Source organism: Schistocerca piceifrons, chromosome X, assembly GCF_021461385.2.
Source record: "Schistocerca piceifrons isolate TAMUIC-IGC-003096 chromosome X, iqSchPice1.1, whole genome shotgun sequence".
NCBI lineage: Eukaryota > Metazoa > Arthropoda > Insecta > Orthoptera > Acrididae > Schistocerca > Schistocerca piceifrons.
The window spans coordinates 836,066,919-836,087,018 of record NC_060149.1 but is presented as its reverse complement, the minus strand read 5'-3'; the positions used below and the strand labels follow the sequence as shown (position 1 = coordinate 836,087,018).

At 41.7% G+C, this 20,100-nt stretch overlaps 1 protein-coding gene across 1 annotated transcript in view; it reads right to left on the bottom strand.

The window, feature by feature from the left end:
• LOC124721306 (neurogenic locus protein delta) overlaps positions 1 to 18,808 on the bottom strand; it is a 1,352,207-nt gene extending 1,333,399 nt beyond the window's left edge. Inside the window, exon 1 of the mRNA XM_047246214.1 lies at positions 18,290 to 18,808. The gene's annotated coding sequence lies outside the window, so the exon portion shown is untranslated. The remainder of the gene's footprint in view (positions 1 to 18,289) is intronic.
• Positions 18,809 to 20,100: the final 1,292 nt, after the last annotated feature.

The window sequence follows — 20,100 nt, the reverse complement described above, 5'->3', positions numbered from 1 at the left end:
TAGCTGTTTACGTATCTCGGCAGATAATATACACTGTTCAATCACATTAATGTGACCACCCATCAAAAATCTGAATAACCAGATTTTCCAGCGCAGACCCTTGCGAGACGTGCAGGAAGAGAGTCAGTGAGGTTCTGGGAAGTAACGACAGGGCTGTGGAACCATGCCAATTCCAGTGCCGCGGCAGTCGCGCTAGGTTTGTAGTATGAGGATCCACGGCACGATCAGCCCGATCGAAGTTGTCCCACAACTTTCGACTGGCTTTAGATTGGAGTAGTTTGGTGGCCACGGGAGTACGGTAGACCCAAGGATACATGCGTATTGTGCTGATCCATTGTGAGTTCCAGAATGACGAGATATCCCAAAGAATCACGCGAAAGTATTCCCCACGCCATAACGCTCTCTCTTCCGGCCTGGACGCCTTAGCTTTCAGACGTTTCACGCCGTACACGCCAACGGCCATCTCTCCGCTCGAGCATGAAACGTGATTCATCTGAGAAGGCCATCTGGCGCCACTCATAAACGTCCAGTTGCCGTACTGGTGTGCAAATTCCAGTCTTCGTCGCCGATGAACAGAAGTCAGCATGGGTACGTCTCATGCGGAGACACACGCGCAGAACTTTCCCTGAACAGTCTTTGAGGAGACGCTGTTGGTAACACCGTGTTTATCTCGGCTGTCAGTTACTGAACGGTTGCTCGTCTATTCGTCCGTACACAGGTCCACAGCCGTCATTCATCTCTATCATCTATGTTCCATAGTGCAACACAGCTTCCTTGGCGCCAGTTTTGAATAGCTTCATTTTGCGATGTACGCTATACTTTAACCACGACGGCACACGAACTCGTTACAAACATAGCCGTTTCGGAAATGCTTCCACCCTTGGCTCGAAAGTCAATTATCATGCCCTTTTCGACGTCAGATAAATCGCTCGGTTTCCTCATTACGACAACGACTACACTGTTTTCTGTGTCCCCCCGACACGCTTTATATACCCTTCCCTGCTAGTTCTGCCACCTGCCGTCTGTTAGTGGCTATTGCACATTGACGTCGTACATACGCGGTGCCCACATTAATGTAAGTCGACCATATACACTACTGGCCATTAAAATTGCTACACCAAGAAGAAATGCAGATGATAAACGGGTATTCATTGGACAAATATATTATACTACAACTGACATGTTATAACATTTTCACGAAATTTGGGTGCATAGATCCTGAAAAATCAGTACCCAACTACCTCTGGCCGTCATAACGGCCTTGATACGCCTGGGCATTGAGTCAAACAGAGCTTGGATGGCGTGTACATGTACAGCTGCCCATGCAGCTTCAACACGATACCACAGTTCATCAAGAGCAGTGACGGGCGTATTGTGATGAGCCAGTTGCTCGGCCACCATTGACCAGACGTTTTCAATTGGTGAGAGATCAGGAGAATGTGCTGGCCAGGGAGCAGTCGGACATTTTCTGTATCCAGAACGGACCGTACAGGACCTGCAACATGCGGTCGTGCATTGTCCTGCTGAAATGTAGGGTTTCGCAGGGTTCGAATGAAGGGTAGTGCCACGGGTCGTAACACATCTGAAATGTAACGTCCACTGTACAAAGTGCTGTCAATGCGAACACTAGGTGACCGAGACGTGTAACCAATGACACCCCATACCATCACGCCGGGTGATACGCCAGTATGGCGATGACGAATACACGCTTCCAATGTGCGTTCACCGCGATATCGCCAAACACGGATGCGACCATCATGATGCTGTAAACAGAACCTGGATTCATCCGAAAAACATGACGTTTTGCCATTCGTGCACCCAGGTTCGTCGTTGAGTACACCATCGCAGGCGCTCCTGTCTGTGATGCAGCGTCAATGGCAACCGCAGCCATAGTCTCCGAGCTGATAGTCCATGCTGCTGCAAACGTCGTCGAACTGTTCGTGCAGATGGTTGCTGTCTTGCAAACGTCCCTATCTGTTGAATCAGGGATCGAGAAGTGGCTGCACGATCCGTTACAGCCATGCGGATAAGATGCCCGCCATCTCGACTGCTGGTGATACGAGGCCGTTGGGATCCAGCACGTCGTTCCGTGTTACCCACCTGAACCCACCGATTCCATATTCTGCTAACAGTCATTGGATCTCGACCAACGCGAGCAGCAATGTCGCGATACGATAAACCACAATCGCGATAGGCAACAATCCGACCTTTATCAAAGTCGGAAACGTGATGGTACGCATTTGTCCTCCTTACACGAGGCATCACAACAACGTTTCACCAGGCAACGGCGGTCAACTGCTGTTTGTGTACGAGAAATCGGTTGGAAACTTTCCTCATGTCAGCACGTTGTAGGTGTCGCCACCAGCGCCAGGCCTTGTGTAAATGCTCTGAAAAGCTAATCATTTGCATATCACAGCATCTTCTTGCTGTCGGTTAAATTTCACGTCTGTAGTACGTCATCTTCACGGTCTAGCAATTTTAATGGCCAGTAGTGTAGTTACGAGAATTAACCTAACAGTAATAAATAAACGCTCAGTTGCTTTGTATGACTTGTCCCTTGCTGCGCTACTTCGAACCGTTATGACAGATTACTCAGGACACATTGGGTTGTTAACTTCAGAATTCGATGTTTCTTGAGTAGGATCCTACACCAATTGCGGCCTTGCAAAGGAATCATCCCAGAATTCGCTTTGAACTGTTTATTATGAGTGCGGGAAAATGAAGATGGTCAAAGGTGTAGCTGAAACGCTTTCCGAATGCGTCTCCAGTGCGCTAGCCACTACCACACGACACTTTGCACTAGTGGTGCTAATGGTTTAGCATGTAGCATCATAGGAGCTCACAGAATAGAAATAACGAGGAGGAAAAAGCTTCTACGTACCAATTCAGTCTCGGTGGACGCTGTTCGCTTATCAAAGGTAGCAGCATTCCAATTTTGCTTACAATCTGCAACTTGGGTATTTATGGAAAGTTACTTAATGACCTCCTTTCCTTGTAATCGTAATTCCGCTCTTTTCTAGCTGTTTCATCTCGAGCATTACTTCGCAAAACTCTTCCTTCGAACGTAATCAAGTGATGCGTAATCCGCTTCGGGATTCTATCAAAATGCTCAGGGTAGCAACATGCTTCCGACTTTTTTTTTGTATCTTTTCTGTAAAGGAGCCACTCCAGACTTGTTTACTTCGTTATCACAGTTATTGGAGCGTCGCAGGCGTGTTTGCTAACGCATAGCCCACATTAAAGAAGAAAGTGTGAAACAGCAGCGGCCGTAAAAGGTGTTGGCGGCGGAGTAGGTTTTTTGAGTGAGAAGAGTAAACGGTGGGCCGGGCCAGCGGCAGGTAGTCGCGCTGGCACACGCGCCGCGCAGTAAACAGTCCACCCCTCCCCAGCGCCACACACAGTTCTAAATATTTAATTTAAATACGAGGAATGTCATAAACAAAGCAGGCGGGAGTCTTCCTGGATAACAACGGCGGATGTAGCTTACAGGCGGAGGCGAATGCACCAATAACCCCATGGCAGATGCACTTTTTTCCGCTTCCTCGGGTTTCCATTGCGTGATACACAGTGAAATAGGAATTCGTGAGCTCTGTTACACACTTTTGTGGCTTTGCGGGATGTCTCTCATATTTCTCATATTAAGAGAGTCATTCCATACAAATAATTTCGTTTTAACTAGGTAACTGGTGAGCTACCCTACAGCTGAATTCTAGAACTGTTACAGTGCGTCCACAGTTCCAATTACAGACGTCCAGGGTTTCTAATAGTGGACTCAGTAGATAGGTTTTTATTATTTTTTTTTTTGAGCTTTTCCTCATTACAGAGGCGTATATCCAACATAATAATTTACTCTGAAATTACTATACAAAGAATAAACGTTCTTAAACTATATTTTCAAAATATTCCTCCAGGTGTTTCGATCGTGTGTGTTCTCTTCCTCTGCGCCCATTCTCCTTAGTCTATGATGTACATTTTGGAGCCAGGTGGTCATAAGTCGTCGTCTTCTTCTTCTCCCCTCCGGTTCCCACTCTAGTATCAATTTTGGTATTCTGGCTTCCTCCATTCGCCTTACATGGCCGTACCGCTGTAATTTCTTCCTATCTATTACGTCATATATTCTTTCTTCTATTTCCATTCTCCTTATCATTTCAGTATTCCTTATCTTCTCTTTCCTGGAGAGTCTTGCCGATCTTCTCCAGAAGTCCATCTCTAGCGCTTGTAATTTTTTAATGTGCTCCAGGTCTCCGTTCCATACAGAACCACGCTCTCTAATGTAGATTTGTATATTAATTTTTTAGTTATGCTCATTACATTCATGCTACATAAGACTGAGTTAAGTATTCCAATGACCTTCCGTGCCGGCCGGAGTGGCCGAGCGGTTCTAGGGGCTACAGTCTGGAACCACGCGACCGCTACGGTCGCAGGTTCGAATCCTGCCTCGGGCATGGATGTCTGTGATGTCCTTACGTTAGTTAGGTTTAATTAGGTCTAAGTTCTAGGGGACTGATGACCTCAGAAGTTAAGTCCCATAGTGCTCAGAGCAATTTGAAAAATTTGACCTTCCGTCCGCTACTAATTCCTTTATTGATTTCTGACTCTGATTTCCCCCCCCCCCCCCCATTTCTAAAATGGATCCCAAATAACAGAAAGTGTTTATCTTCTTGATTTTCTTTCCTTCAATGTATAGCTCATCTGAATCACTTTGATAGGAGATCTGTTTTCTGAAATGTACATACCGTTTGGATGTGCAATAACTATGAAGATCGGATCACTTGGAAATCCGCCTCTTCACGGTACGTACACAGCGGAACGAATGAGCACTGAACTGTGTGATGTACTGGAGGCTCCAAGTGGAGATCGAACTTTACTTGCATAAGGTATCTCTGCTACGCATGCTTTCATACGCAAGGTACACCGGCACTGGTGTGTGCTGAATAATGTCTGCTGCCGCCAGAACTAGTGCAAAGAGTTCTTCCCACCGTGCAAGAGTCTCATACGCAAGACTTTTCGTGTACTACCAGAAGAAAATGTCTAGATGAGTTAAATCTTGCGACCATGGTGGCCAAGGAGATGGACCACCTCGACCTACCCACCTTTCACCGTCTGTTTTGTTGTAAAGTCCGGGGACGACACGTGTAAAATGAGCGGATTCACCATCATGTTGGAACCACATTTCGTGACAGAGTGACAGTGGCAGATCTTTCATTAGCTCAATGAGTAGCTCTTGCAGGAAAGTCATGTGACTGAGACCTGTTAGGCAGTACGGAAGAACGTACTGGTCTATGAGACGACCATCAATTGTACCAGCCAATGCATTCATAACGAACCGTTGATGAAATCAACGTAAGTATGTGACATCAGTATATTCGTCATTCCAAATATGTTTTTTCCGATAGTTCAAATTAGTCATCCTGTTGGAAAGAACTTAATCTGTGAAAAGAATGCAGCATGGAGATTCGGGCGACGCTGTGCTTCAAATGGTTCAAATGGCTCTGAGCACTATGGGACTTAACATCTATGATCATCAGTCCCGTAGAACTTAGAACTACTTAAACCTAACTAACCTAAGGGCATCACACAACATCCAGTCATCACGAGGCAGAGAAAATCCCTGACCCCGCCGGACGCTGTGGTGAAGAAACCACTTACAGAAATGGACACGTAGCTGAAAATCTGCTTGAGTCAGTGCATACAAGTTCTGTCGGTGGTAAGGTTGGAACTGCTGGTCGTGCAGAGCACGCCAGGTGCTCTCGTGGGGCGCTTTGATGGCACGGCCAATTTTTGGACCACATATAATCGGGATCTCTTCTACGAGATGAAGGACGTCCCGATCAGGGTCAAAAGTGAGACGCATCCATGGAGCACCAAAGTCAACTCTACTATTTGTGAAGTCACCAATATTATAGTCGGACGAAAAGTAATTTTTATGTGATATAATTACAACAGGGATTGACGACGGGACCCTCTCCTCATTTTGTGTGCGTACCGTGAATCGGGAGAATTGAAAGTGATCCTATCTTCATATTTATTTTATATCCAAACGGTACATATCCGAACATGGGTTCCGTATCAAGATTTTATTCACTAAGGCCTCTCTACAAACCCTGGAAGCCTGTAATAAGAACTGTGAAATATTTTATATTAAGTATGAGGTAGAGGCTTCTTTTAATCAAACTACATGTAAAGTTTGACCCGTTTCGTTTAAGAATAGCGTATGCGAAGGTTTATTCTACACCTGTGTGCGGGATATTATTAGTTTCGGTCGACATTGTTTCCAGATTGATCCAGTTCTGTTAGATTGTTCTCAGCGAAGAGGAAGCAAGCTTCTCAAATTCAGGAATATCAGTTGTGTGAAACACATCTTACTGTCGTCATACATGACATCTTGCACACTATAGATGCAAATGAACAGGAAGATTTCGTCTTCTCAGATCTGCGAAAGGTATTCGAAAAAGTGATACAACTCAGCAAGATAAGTCTCTATGGAATATTTTCGCAAATATATAATTGGGTCGATGAATAATTGACTAAAAGAATCCAGTGACTTGTACAGGACGGTGAACGGTAATCAACAAAGAAAGTAATATCAGCTGTGCCCAATATAGCGTCTAATGTTTGAAATTACACAAACTAGCTATCAGGTAGGATCAACGCACATTAAGATTGTTCGCCGCCGAACTGAATTGCCCACAGAGAAGAATAGTCGTTGGACGGTACTAAGGAAACACAGAAAGACTCAAACTTTTCACTTTTTGCAATGAAAGGCTGCTATCGCTGTTGCAAAGGGAAAGAGCTCGGTAGTATCTGATTGCAAGAAGAGCGGTGAACAAGTTGAGCACGTTGCATCGTACATGTATTTGATTATAAAACTCAGAAGCGATATGAAATGTGACGATCACGTAAAATCAGTACTAGGGTAGGCGAATGGCAGACTTAGATTTGTTGGAAGTGATCCAGGAAAAAGCAATGTACCGGTAAAAGAAATCCCATACAAGAAGCTATTACATCCAATTCTACAGCATTTTTATAGTATTTGAAGTCAGTATCAAATAGGCATGACAAAACCCATGGAATGAATTCAGAGACGGGATGCTGGAATCATAGTAGGTCGGCGCAGCCCATATGAAACTGCAAAAAAGTGCTCGGGGAATTTAAATGGGAATCTTTGGAATAAAAGCAATGCAGTTCTCGCGAAAACTTGTTGGGTAAATTTGGAGAACCAACATTCGAAGAAGACTGTGCACCCAGTATGCTGCCACCAAATTATGTCTCGCGCAGGGCTCATGAGACTAAGATAAGAGGGTTTACAGAGAGATTCAGACATTTATTTTTCAATCGCATCTTACGATAATGTAATAGGACAGAAAACCGATAACACTTGTATCACGTAGCCTGCGTCGTGCAATGTATAGTGACTTGTGAAGCATACAAGTTGTCCTGGTCAATATTCAAGGATACGACAGGGACGCTCATTTGAAACAATAAACTTGATATGGACATATGCGCCATTCTGAATGGTTTCCGAGATAGAACACATTTATAACTATAGAAGACGCAGTGTAGAAGAAGGATGTGGTTTATGATGTAGCCGTGAAACAGTAAGTGCAATTCATCCTCAACTAAGGGTTATTAGGGCTACCCAGTCATTAATAAAATGTTGATGGTGTACACCAGCCAGCCACAAATTGATTTTATGATAATTTGTTCAAAAAATGCCGTTACCAGTTTCGACTTTATGCAATTCATCATTAGACGACGTTGCCCTAGGATAAACAATAATTCACGGTTACAAGCGTATAATAAAGATGGTTGTGCTAAAACTTGTGTCAGAATGCAACTTACGTGAAAAGTCCGTCTGCAACATTTGTTTTCACAGTTTTCTACCATCGAATCATATTCGCAATGTTGTTTGTATTTTCATCATCAAATATGTTGTTTTCCATTATTAAATACTTCCGTTTGTGCACAAAACGAATTTCCAATGCCTACCACATGTTTTGACTCACAACTTGCGAAAACAAATGTCGAGTTTACAAGGTACAAGAGTGTCAAAGAACTGCGATACAACGTTATACGAAGAAAAGAAAGGAGCCGCTAATAATCTGCTGGAAGAAACAGAAATACACACACACTTAAAATCATTTCTTCGATAATATGCTTAATGAGCAATCTAAGTTGACTAATACTCCTTTCCTGAGAAACTTCCAGGGAGTACTTGACACGTTCCAGTATAAATAATGTTTCTATACATACCTGCAGACCAAGTGACATCTCTTATAATATTGTACTTGTATGTATCTACAATAGTGAATAATATTGATGGCACTAAATTAATATGGACAAATTTTAATGTATTATTATCACCACTGTCCAAATAGCACATAAGGATTTCACATACTTTCTTATCTGCATTTATTCTCTGAGGTGGTGTAAAATAAATTTTTACCTCTGCAGTTTACAAAATCCTATTTATCTACTATATTTAATGTCATACATTTAATGCAAAATAGTTCTTCAATTTAAAACAACAGTAATTTACGTTTCCTTTCCCAAAAAGCCATATCTCTGTATCACTGAATCGCGGCACTTTTTACACTCTAGTACCTTGTAAACTGCGAATTTGTTTTCAGATGTTGTAAGCCGAAACATGTGCGCAATGAAAGTTCGTTTTGCGACCAAAAGAAAGTTTTTAATAACGCCAAACGACGTATGTGGTTGGGAAAATACAAACAACATTGCGAATATGATTCGTTGGAAGAAAGCTGTGGGAAAAAATATCAGATAAGTTGCCTTATAACGCAAGACTGTAGGGCAAACATCTTTATTACACGTCTGTAAATGTCAATTATTGTTTATCGTAGGGCAAATCAGTGTATCATATGTTCTGATGAAAATTTGAAAGCCGTCTAATGAACTGTACAAATTCGAAACCGGCAACGGTATTTTTTGAAGTAAGTGACTTAAAACAAGTTTGTGGGTGGTTGCTATACACCAGGCACGGGCAACGTTCGATGACCCGCGAGCCACCTCGTAACGTGACACGATAGCATCCCTCCTAGACTAGTCGAACCTATATCGTCTGCGATGTTAATTTTTATAAGGTAGCGTTCCGTTATGAGCGGCATTCCTTTCCCGACAGGCCACGCCAGTAAATTATGCCTCAAAACACGTGTTTTTGACAGCCAGTTGCCCACCTGTGCCGTGTACCACCAACACTTTGTTTCAGATAACAGCCACGGTCTCCAGCTATGTGATTCATTGGACAATGTCCGCCTGCTCAGATGAGTGGTAACGTGTTGCCCTACTATGCATCGGGTCCGGGTTCGATTCCCAGTAGGCTTGTGGATTTTTCTCCGCTCGTAGTCACGCAAGTCGCCCAATGTGGGGTCGACTAAAATAAGACTTGCAACTCGGCGACCGAACTTCCTCGCATGATGCCTTTCGACCAAGAATGCCACACGATCGTTTCATTTTTTTATTGGACAAAACTGCATACTCTGTCATTATTTGTGACACATACAAATGTTTTATTCCGAAAAGAATTGTTTGCAATTAAGGGCGTAATTGTAACGTTATTTTGAATTGTAACTTCCAAATCAGAAGCATATCGTACAACCTCTCGAACCGTGATATTCTAACACTGTAACTCAATAAGTTAAAATACGTAAAGAAAGAATTAGAGTGCAAATAACTGTGTCTGCTTAGGGTTGCAGAAAACCTAGGAATCATATTATAGCAGGGGTATGGATGGTACTGAGGGCGCCTTCTAGCAACTTGGGCCCCCGCAATATCCAGTAAACAAAGCCGCGCATTCTGGTGGTGAGTTTATCATTCCAACCACCAGTTCGTAGTAACGCCAATTGAACGCCCTGACGCAGTAGCAAGTTTTAACAGTTAGGTCACCATTTAGATTATCTTGCTTGTCTTGTTTTCACAACGCACAAAAATTTTGAGTAGTGGCGGTTTTTCCCAGTACTACTAAAGCTGTTCCTACGTAAATTCTCGTTATGATATTTTTCTAATGTTTCACCTACATCAAGCGTTGTATTCCAGTATTAATGTTGTACTTTATATTAATATTAGACGAAGTTACATTTTTGTTTACAGACATGGCGGTGTTGGTATTATGAACCCTCTAGGCACTGGCAGTGTGAACCCCCAATATAAATGACATAAATGGGCACAAATTATAATCGCTACATATTTTCTGTTCAGTTTTCTGTTTCAGAAGTCTCGTAAAGAGTTGACGCGTAGGAGGAAACAAAAAAGATGACAAGGGATAAACGAAAAAAGATAAGAGTTTTAAAGACACTATCAAGCAAAGAATGGGTCTATGGAAGTCAGCAAAATATGGGGCGATCTTCAAGAAGATTTCTACGTTATGTTTTATAACAGTATCTGATTTAATAAAAGTGTCTTTCTCGTAAGTTTATAAGTTTGTAGCATGAGGCTCATATTACAACCACAGTTTTTTTCGCAGAACGTTTAAGGTCCCATAAAACAATTACTTTTTGTGTCATGCAAAATACCCCAAAAATTATATGATACATAGATGAAAGACATGTCATAGAATGTACTTAGCAAGTCTGAAGTAGATGAAAAAGAAATTGTGCCAATAAGGAAAAAAAGATCGAGTGCGTGCCCATTACACCACCTCTCCTATGACGTTGATATCCATCTCCATGATATCATTTTGTTTGTGATAACAAACACTTACGATATTTATGGGCTTGGATAAATTTGAGAGATGGATTGATCGTACATATCCCACACAAAGCTCTAGACTGATTCATATGATTTGTGTTCCAGTAGATATATTGGTCTATATACATAGACGCGAAGTCTAAACTTACTTCGAATGGAGCCTTATCAAATAAGTCTGTTTCTGGAGCAATCTTGCAGTAACCATATTTAAGTTACATTTACTACGACCAGCTCGTGTAGGTAAATTTATAGTTCGCTAGCTTCCGGGTTCGTAGTTGACGCAAATTCATAACGAATCCGTGTACTGGGTGACAATAGGCGGTTCTTAATTTTGGTCTCATAAACGTGACACATAGACATTTAAAACATTAAAATATAAAGAACAAAATTTACATCATTCGCAGAAATGGAAGACGCGACACATACCATCATCGAAGGGTAAATAGTGCTTCAGCAACAGAAAGCAATAATACTATGATCTGGGTGGGGGAACGCCCATCATGTGACAATCTCAAAAACGCGAATAATAATAAGAGAAAGGAAGAGAGAGACAAATAATTAAAGTGAGAAATATACACATTGTGGGGTTTTTGACGCGTAATCGATCGATGCGGTGCACCTGGCTTTTTTTACAACATAACGAATGATTTTACCGTAACTGAGAATTTTTTTGTAGCTCAGAGAAAGTAAATAAACAGGCAGTTCAAAAAAGATATAAATTTTCCATCCCTGAATGTATCCAGTTTCAAGTTATGCAGGATCAAAGCTTAGTTTTTCCAAATCTATGTGTCTTACGTAATATAACGAACGTATACGTAATTCCTGCATTAAAATACAGAATTTTCATTTTCCAGAGCATAATAAGGTTGTTTCATTAACGAAAAAGTTTGCTGTACCCTGTTAGAAATAAAAATTAAGCTATAATTGCTTCAACATCGCACGGTACAGACGTTACCACTCAGAAACTAAACCGTATGTCTCTCAGATGTGGTTTAATACCAGCAATAGCGTCAGTGGTGAGAGTTGCACGCATTTACAGTCGCTGGATCAGGCATAATGTGGTGTTTGTATTCAGCGGCTCATATGTGGGCGCAGAAAACGCACGTCGACCACTGTCAACCGGAAACAGAATTTCAAGTTCTATTCCCGGGACACAAGAATTGCTTGGTTTATCGCTACGCGCGGAGTGAACTACTGTTGGCTGTTCGTTAACTTCGCGCTTACGTCCTTAGAAACGGGGTCATATTGACTGAACATTCACTTCCATAAATTTGCCTCCAAGTGTTTGCTTGAGTGGTGGTTTCCTGTGACTGTACGTACGCAACATCACAGCAACGAACCCCAATGTCATCATCGCAATTTAACATGAGTTGTGGATTTCATACGCTAATGTAGTATTCTGCTCACTATGCACAGTTTTAGGAATTCAAACACATACAGGGTGGTCGGAAATTTCCGTTTCAGACTTCTAGGACTTGTAGAGGGCAGTGAGTACTTTGTATTTTGAATAGGAACTCATGTCCGGAAACGTCATCCAACGAGACTACAGAGCGTCAAAGTTATAGGCGCGGGCGTCTGTAAATGTACGTATACACGGGGTAATTCCGTGATGATGTTACAGACTTTCTAGTATGATGGAGAACGATAAATGTATCAATTTGAAGTAAGGATCCCTGTACCGGAAACGAACGGGTCGAAAGCTATAAAAGAAAACCGTCTGATACCTCTGACAGTTGAATACATGCACCGGTTCTTGTGTTGCGAAGAGTGTAGGATTGGTAAATTTCAGTGGTGGTAGTGTGAACAAAAACGAGAAAAAATGTCCAATAAACGTGGGCTCCAAAGTGCGTACCTTAACATCTATGAACACTTGCACAGCAGAGGAGATGTATTTCACATTAGCGAAGATGAACGAATGGTCATAGCTCCTCAGGTATGCAATTTAGAGCCCACGTTTATTGGACACTTTTTCTCGTTTTTGTCCACACTACCACCTCTGAAAGTTACCAGCCCTACATTCTTCGCAACACAAGAACCGGTATATGTATTCAACTGTCAGAGGTATCAGAACGGTTTTCGTTTATAACTTTCGACTCGTTTGTTTCTGGTACAGGGATCCTTACTTCAAATTAATACATTTATCATTCTCCATCATTCTAGAAAGTCTGTAACATCATCACGGAGTCACCCCGTGTATACGTACATTTACAGACGCCCGCGCCCATAACTTTGACGCTCTGTAGTCTCGTTGGATGACGGTTCCGGACATGGGTTCCTATTCAAAATACGATGTACTAACTCCCCTCTACAAGTCCTAGAAGTCTGTAACGGGAATTTCCGACACTATTCAGACAGGCAATGATTTTAATTCCGCCTCGGCTGTTTTCCATCCTCATTTATCTATGTAGAAGCCTATCAATATAGCCAATATGTACTGCACACTGTCATGCATTACCTCATACATCATACATTTGTGTAAGCAGTTTAAGCGCATTTGTTTAGCACTTTATTTTTGGAGTGTAGTTCCTCGACTTTCTTTTTATTTCTTGCGATTAGTTGTGCCTCTTGAACTTTGAAAAGATCTACTCAACAAATTTGCTGCTTCTTCAACAGCTCCAACAACAGCATTGTCTGTTGTCAGAAACGTTGCAAAGATAAAATATTTAAATATGTATCCACTATTTCTGATTCGCTTCTGCGGGTAAGAGACAGGCTATCAACCAACGTCAAACTCAAGCGAAGTTCCTATATTTCATTTTTTTTAGTTTTATACGAACAATAATGCGTTTATTATTTTCTGGTTTCCGGAATAGGTGAAATAAAACGTCCGTCTCCATTATCATATGCGGTAACTATGGGAACTAGACGATAAAGTGCTCGATTATTTACGATGGTGAATACCTTCATAAAAAACAACTGTCGGCTACTATTAATTACGATTTTAACTAGACTAGTTTTTCATACGACCATTATCAAATCGCTGTAAGATCCCTCGTATCGGGAAATAATAAATATATATTTGGACCCTGTAGGTCAACCCATCTGCGCCTAAGGTTGTATACTCATCACACCGTCTCCTGGTTAAAAATCCACGGTTGTGAAAAAGGGGCTGCTACCCTTCCTACAACTAACTAATAAGTTAATGTTACGAAGCTGAGTCGACTCCATTTCAACCACTGCAGCAGGAAAATATCTTTGACGGCAGTAACGATCGAACACCTTTCTTCCATATAACTATCATACACAGTGACAGATCAGCTACATAATCGATAAATAAAGAATTTTGTAAAATCACACAATTATGAAGATCTCTCGAAGGACAAAAAAGGATCTGCAAGGTATAGAATAATAACCGCTACTAGGCACGAAAGGTGTCTCCATTTAATGCACGACCGGTTTCGGGATTGTGCCCTTCTTCAAGTGGTTTTACACTCACTTACATATTTCAGTACTCACTGTTGGAGACCACTGTTTAAATATAAAGATACAAATAATGTGATGGTGACATAATAAAAGCAACTGAAACAAGTGGAAGTTGCTTAGCGATATGTATTGTACAGCATCGAAGTACTGTAGTGCTTTTCAACAAATGTCGCTTAGCAACTTCCAATAGCTTGAGCTGGATCTAATTATTCACGATCACATGATTTGCTTTTCATTTAAACAGTAAACTCAAACACTGAAATAGGTAACTGAATACAAAATCAAGTGAAGATGAGCACAAGCTCGAAACCGGTGGGGCGTTAAATAAAATCAACTTCTTCTGTGAGTGGTAGCTGTTATTATTTCACACCCTGTGAAGGAACAGTTACTGAGTTAATTGCATCCATTATGGATAAAATTCAAGAAAGAATTTGTATTATGCATAAGTTACTGTTTAATGCAGGCATCGTTTACCGCAAGGACCTGTACACTTCGTGTGTGTAACAAGCTGAGACAGTGAGCACCTCGATTGCAGTACCGTCGGTTATGAAATCAGATGCGGCATTCATTTACTGCAGACTTAAAGCTTAGATAGTGTGCCATCTACCGTAAACTGGTTAAAGTATATGGCGAAGGTGTCGAAAAGTGAACCTCAATTTTTTGTCATCACGGATGGAGTGCATTATTACTCCTAAACAAAATTGATGCTTCACAGTTATAAATTTACGAACTCGGCCTCATTCAGGATTCCGGTTCACCAGGAAAGTAAAACAGCAATTATGGGGGCTAGTAACAACTGCGTTGACATAGGACGACTACGTACAGTGGTAGGTATGTGGTAAATTAAGTGTATGCTATTTCTGTGGTATTTTTAAACAGTACGGTGCATGTAAAAACGTACCTCTGAACGAAGCTGAACTGAAAGATGAGATTTCCACCTGGAAATCTTGAGCAACGAACACTGCGTGACTGTCAGTAAGCTGTTGTTCTATCTCGATGGTCCATTCAGATACTTTAACCAGGACGCTTTCGTGCACAGCCTTACATTCCGTTCAGGTAATGTCATTTTAAACGTTGGTAAGGAACGTAAGAAATTCACCTTTATGCTGGATCGGAGGGCTCTAAGTATGACGCCACGCCAATCCATTCCATATATCATATTCCATCTTAGCTCTATTGCATGGGTTCGCAGAACTGCCATCATCCCTGTTCTGGAGAAGTGGGTTCAAATGTCTACACTGTTATCGGGTTTTGGAATTTTGGTGGTTTCCTAAATCATTTCAGGAGAATAATGGAATGGTTCCTTCAAAGGTACCACAGATTATTTCCTAAAACATCGTTGTTCAGTTGCGTATTTCATGATCCCTACTTCGAAGAGACGTTCAAGAGGTCTACTGTGATCAAGTAAGTATTAAGTGGAACTGGCTGGATTCGCAGCTTCTTCCAACATCCACATCCAGAATCTAAGGTTATCTCAGCTGTCAGGAAATGTACAGCTTTTGAGGTAACTGATTTTAATAACCGTGCAGTGATGAAGGGATTAATGACGTGCAGGAAGAAAGTGATGATTCCATAATGAGCCCGAATGGAAAATATAGGAAATGAAGGTGGTTATGTACGTGTTCCTGTTTCAATAACCACAGTATTACCAACAGTACTGAAGCTATTACTGATGACGCGGTATGTCGACTCCGTGTGATTAGAATTGTTAATCAAACTGCCTTATATGAGGTGAACTATGTAACCTGAACACCTCGAATAAATAACAAACGGTTCTAGAAATCATTTAGCCAATGACAGTATGTAAGGGGTAAGTAATCCGTTGTATGGGTAACATTCATATCATATCTACGTACAGAATTACTGAACCAACTGTGTTTTCTTTTAAATTGAGCAATATACTTTTTTTAATGGCATTGTAAATCTGTTGGAAGAGGAGTTCAGCGATATAATGGTCGTCATGGTTTACAGTGAAATGTTCGCAATAACCGCAAGCTAATTATTTAAATAGAAGTGCCAAGATTTTCGACAAACGCTGTCTCTTCTCCTCTTAAAACACAATCTTTGTGGTACAAGACTAGGCCCGATGCCGGAAACGATGCGTTGTCTCCACGCTTATGACAACGGTGGCTGATTATTAACAAGAATCTGTATGTTTTTTTGTCAGCATATGAATGGTATTGCAAAATACGACATAAAATGTCACTATGTCTACGACTTAAAAAGAATTCTGAAACGAAATACTTGGGCTGTCCATGTTAAGTTGTTCAGCCTCCACACTGAGACTAATAACAATTATTCAGAACAAAACTTGTCACACTATTATATCCCCTTGCTAGTAAAGGCAGTAACGCAGACAGTTTTTCCAGATGATTAGAAATGACTGCTAGGATGATTCCTAAAAACAAGAAGTCAGCAAAAATGGTCTCATTCCATGCCATTGTTAGTAATTTGAAATTAACTTCTTATACAAAAAATTCGGTTATTTGCTGTTATCCACTCAGTGTAATTAATTATTACCCATTAAATTTAGTGCGATTTCCATGAACACCTGACGATGGTAGTCGTTCTTGGGATAAAAATTAGTAATAAACGTTAATTAGGTAAGACTTACGCTACTCTTCCTGAAACACAGACGCTTATATTTTGTTACCACAAATTACGATGTCAAGGGTAGTGCATACAGCGTCGAAAATATCGTCGAAACAACACAGATATTTTAGAACTGATTTCAACGACGAACGTCCAAAAACCCAGAATTTAATGTTAGTGGGAGCTTCATAAAACCAAAAATAATTTATTTTAGATTTGTGTGAGGTTCAGACGGAACGAATAACGTAACGCCCGAATAACGCGACGCCAAACATTGAAACATGATCTTTACAGTATTTAAAATCGCAATTCTACCAATGGTTAATCCCTACGTAATTTACATCGAAGGTTGGAGGATCATCACCTTAGAAAAGAAGAATTTCAAGTGACTGTTGGGAAAAAACGATTACAAGTCAGGTTATTAACCAAATATTCATTCTAGAACTCACAGGTATAACGACGTATATTATAATATGGAGTGTAGCAAAATATAATGTATCATCAGACTGAGTCTGTTCCTGTCTAATGCAGAATGATGACGTTTGTTCTTTCGTCTCATGTCTCATTATTCTGTGTGTGGATCGGGACAGTTTACTAGGAAATCATTCATTATATGCCCAGAAAACTGAAGAAAATCCCCTTCTGAAACAACACATTTCATTTCTCTGTATTTCATTCCATTCGCCATACTCGATTTCCAGCGCAACATGTTTTGTATACATACAGCTATTATTTCGTTGTAACGTACGTATATGAAAATCAGCCAACAGCTACGTTTATGTCCCAGCGAGCAGAGGGCGTGACAGCCGCTTGCGCAACCGAACGGCGTCGTGGCCACACCCCCTTCCCCATGGATGACGCCATTCTGCGAAGATTACTCGCAGCGCCCGTAGGAAGGCCGCCAGCAAGAATTATACCATCTGGCTGCGGCACACGCGGCTTCCATTTTCTAGAAAAACGTGTTCCGCGTAAATTATAGCTGCGCTACTAAGCTTCGTAGGTTGTTGAACGAGGAAGTTGGTCTTCTGTCAACACAATCGCTGCCTTATTTTCGTCCACACGCACTTTTAAAAGCGGTGACGTGGCTTTCGAACGTCCTTCAATGCAACTGCATTCGTACCGATTACGAAATGTGTTGAGAAATATAGTAGGGCCTACGCGTTATTAGGGTGGTACAACGGTAGTGTTTCTGGTTCGAATTCCTACTCTACTTCACTGTATGGGCTACTCCAATATATTAACATGGACTGTACGTAAGCTCACCAAGCGCCCTGCATACATCGCGGAGACTTCGAATCATGTGCGCTGATCATTACACGAACAAGAAAGTGTGTAGTTACTACAATACATCGTTTGTTTTAAAGATTAAGTGACACCTTATTTGTGAAGACGTTGAAACAGTCGGACACTGTTAATGTACTAACAGTAATTGCTTGTATCTTTTTGCAATGTATGAAAAATTAAGTAGTTAACTTGAAGTCTCTGCGTTTAGATACGTAGGAAAAGATCATCTGTTTCAAGGGGCTAGTTCAGGCTCAATGATTCAATAAATTTGTAAATAAGTACTTACCGAGGGCGTATATTTCCTTAATGGGATCTCGCGTGTTTGCTTGTTGTCTGAGGAAGAAACTGCTCATCCAGACAGATTAACAAACCTGCGGTAGAAAGTTATTTTTCTGAAAGAAGCAGTACAACACTGATCTTCCTAGGAGCGTAATCTGATGATGGAACAAGCTGTCAGACACCTCTGATGAGGAATAAATAAAATGCCAGTTTACAACCTCCCTCGCTGTGCGAAAGTTAAGCGTTGTGCATGTAAACACGAGAACAGTCCACCACACACACGTTTAATAACTTGTTTTTTCTGCCAGACGAATAACTGTGTCGTTCGTGTGACAGTTTCGCAAGGAAAGGCACAGTGTCACATGTCTCAAATTCCTCAGCGTCCAGCGAAGCGCGACCCTTCGGCAGTGTGACCTAAGAAAGCGTGCCCTGGCAATAGAATCGCCGGTGTCAAACGGCAGACGCGCGGCGCGGGGGCGACGGCGGGGGCGGAGAGTCGCGAGTTGGCCGTGTGCTACGGACGCGCATGGTCGCCTCGCGTGCGTCAAGGCCGGCGCTGCTAGCGCGCCACTACCTTCGCTGCGACTGGGATTTCGGCAGAGGCGGCGGCCGGACCACCGCACGCCAGGACAGAATTAGAACGCTTCTCCTGCGACGAGGGCCAGGGAGGGCGCTCTTACCTTCCAGACACAAAACTTTCCCGCCGCCGCAGCACGTGCTTCTGCCGACTGTTGCTGCGACGCGCTCACAACCTTTTACAACTCGCGGCAATAACCCTCCTAACGAAGCCGAAAATGGCCTGTTTACCTGCGCATTTGTCCCTTATTTTATGGACAGTGCTTGTGGTGGTCTTGCTAAAGACGGATATCGCCTGGAAGGAAACAACATCACTAAACTCATTATATGTAACAAGACTTCGTAAAGTAAGAATCGGAGAAGAGTTATCAGGCAATAAAAGTCCGCACTTATTTTAGAAGCTAGATTAAGAAAAGGCAAACCTACGTTTGTAGCATTTGTAGGCTTAGAGAAAGCTTTTGACAACGTTGACTGGAATACTCTCTTTCAATTTCTGAAGTTGGCAGGCTATTTACAATTTGTACAGAAACCAGATGGCAGTTATAAGAGTCGAGGGACCTGAAAGGAAAGCAGTGGTTGGGAAGGGAGTGAGACAGGGTTGTAGCCTCTCCCGATGTTGTTCAATCTGTATATTGAGCATGCAGTAAAGGAAACAAAAGAAAAATTCGGAGTAGATATTAAAATCCATGGAGAGGAAATAAAAACTTTAAGGTACGCCGATGACATTGTAATTCTGTCAGAGACAGCAAAGGACTTGGAAGAGCAGTTGAACGGAATGGACAGTGTCTTGAAAGGAGGATATAAGATGAACATCAACAAAAGCAAAACGAGGATAATGGAATGTAGTCGAATTAAGTCGGGTGATGCTGAGGGAATTAGATTAGGAAATGAGACACAGCAGTAAAGGAGTTTGGTATTTGGGGAGCAAAATAACTGATGATGGTCGAAGTAGAGAGTATATAAAATGTAGACTGGCAATGGCAAGGAAAGCGTTTCTGAAGAAGAGAAATTCGTTAACATCGAGTATAGATTTAAGTGTCAGGAAGTCGTTTCTGAAAGTATTTGTATGGAGTGTATGGAAGTGAAACATGGACGATAACTAGTTTGGACAAGAAGAGAATAGAAGCTTTCGAAATGTGGTGCTACAGAAGAATGCTGAAGATTAGATGGGTAGATCACATAACTAATGAGGAGGTACTGAATAGGATCGCGGAAAAGAGGAGTTTGTGGCACAACTTGACT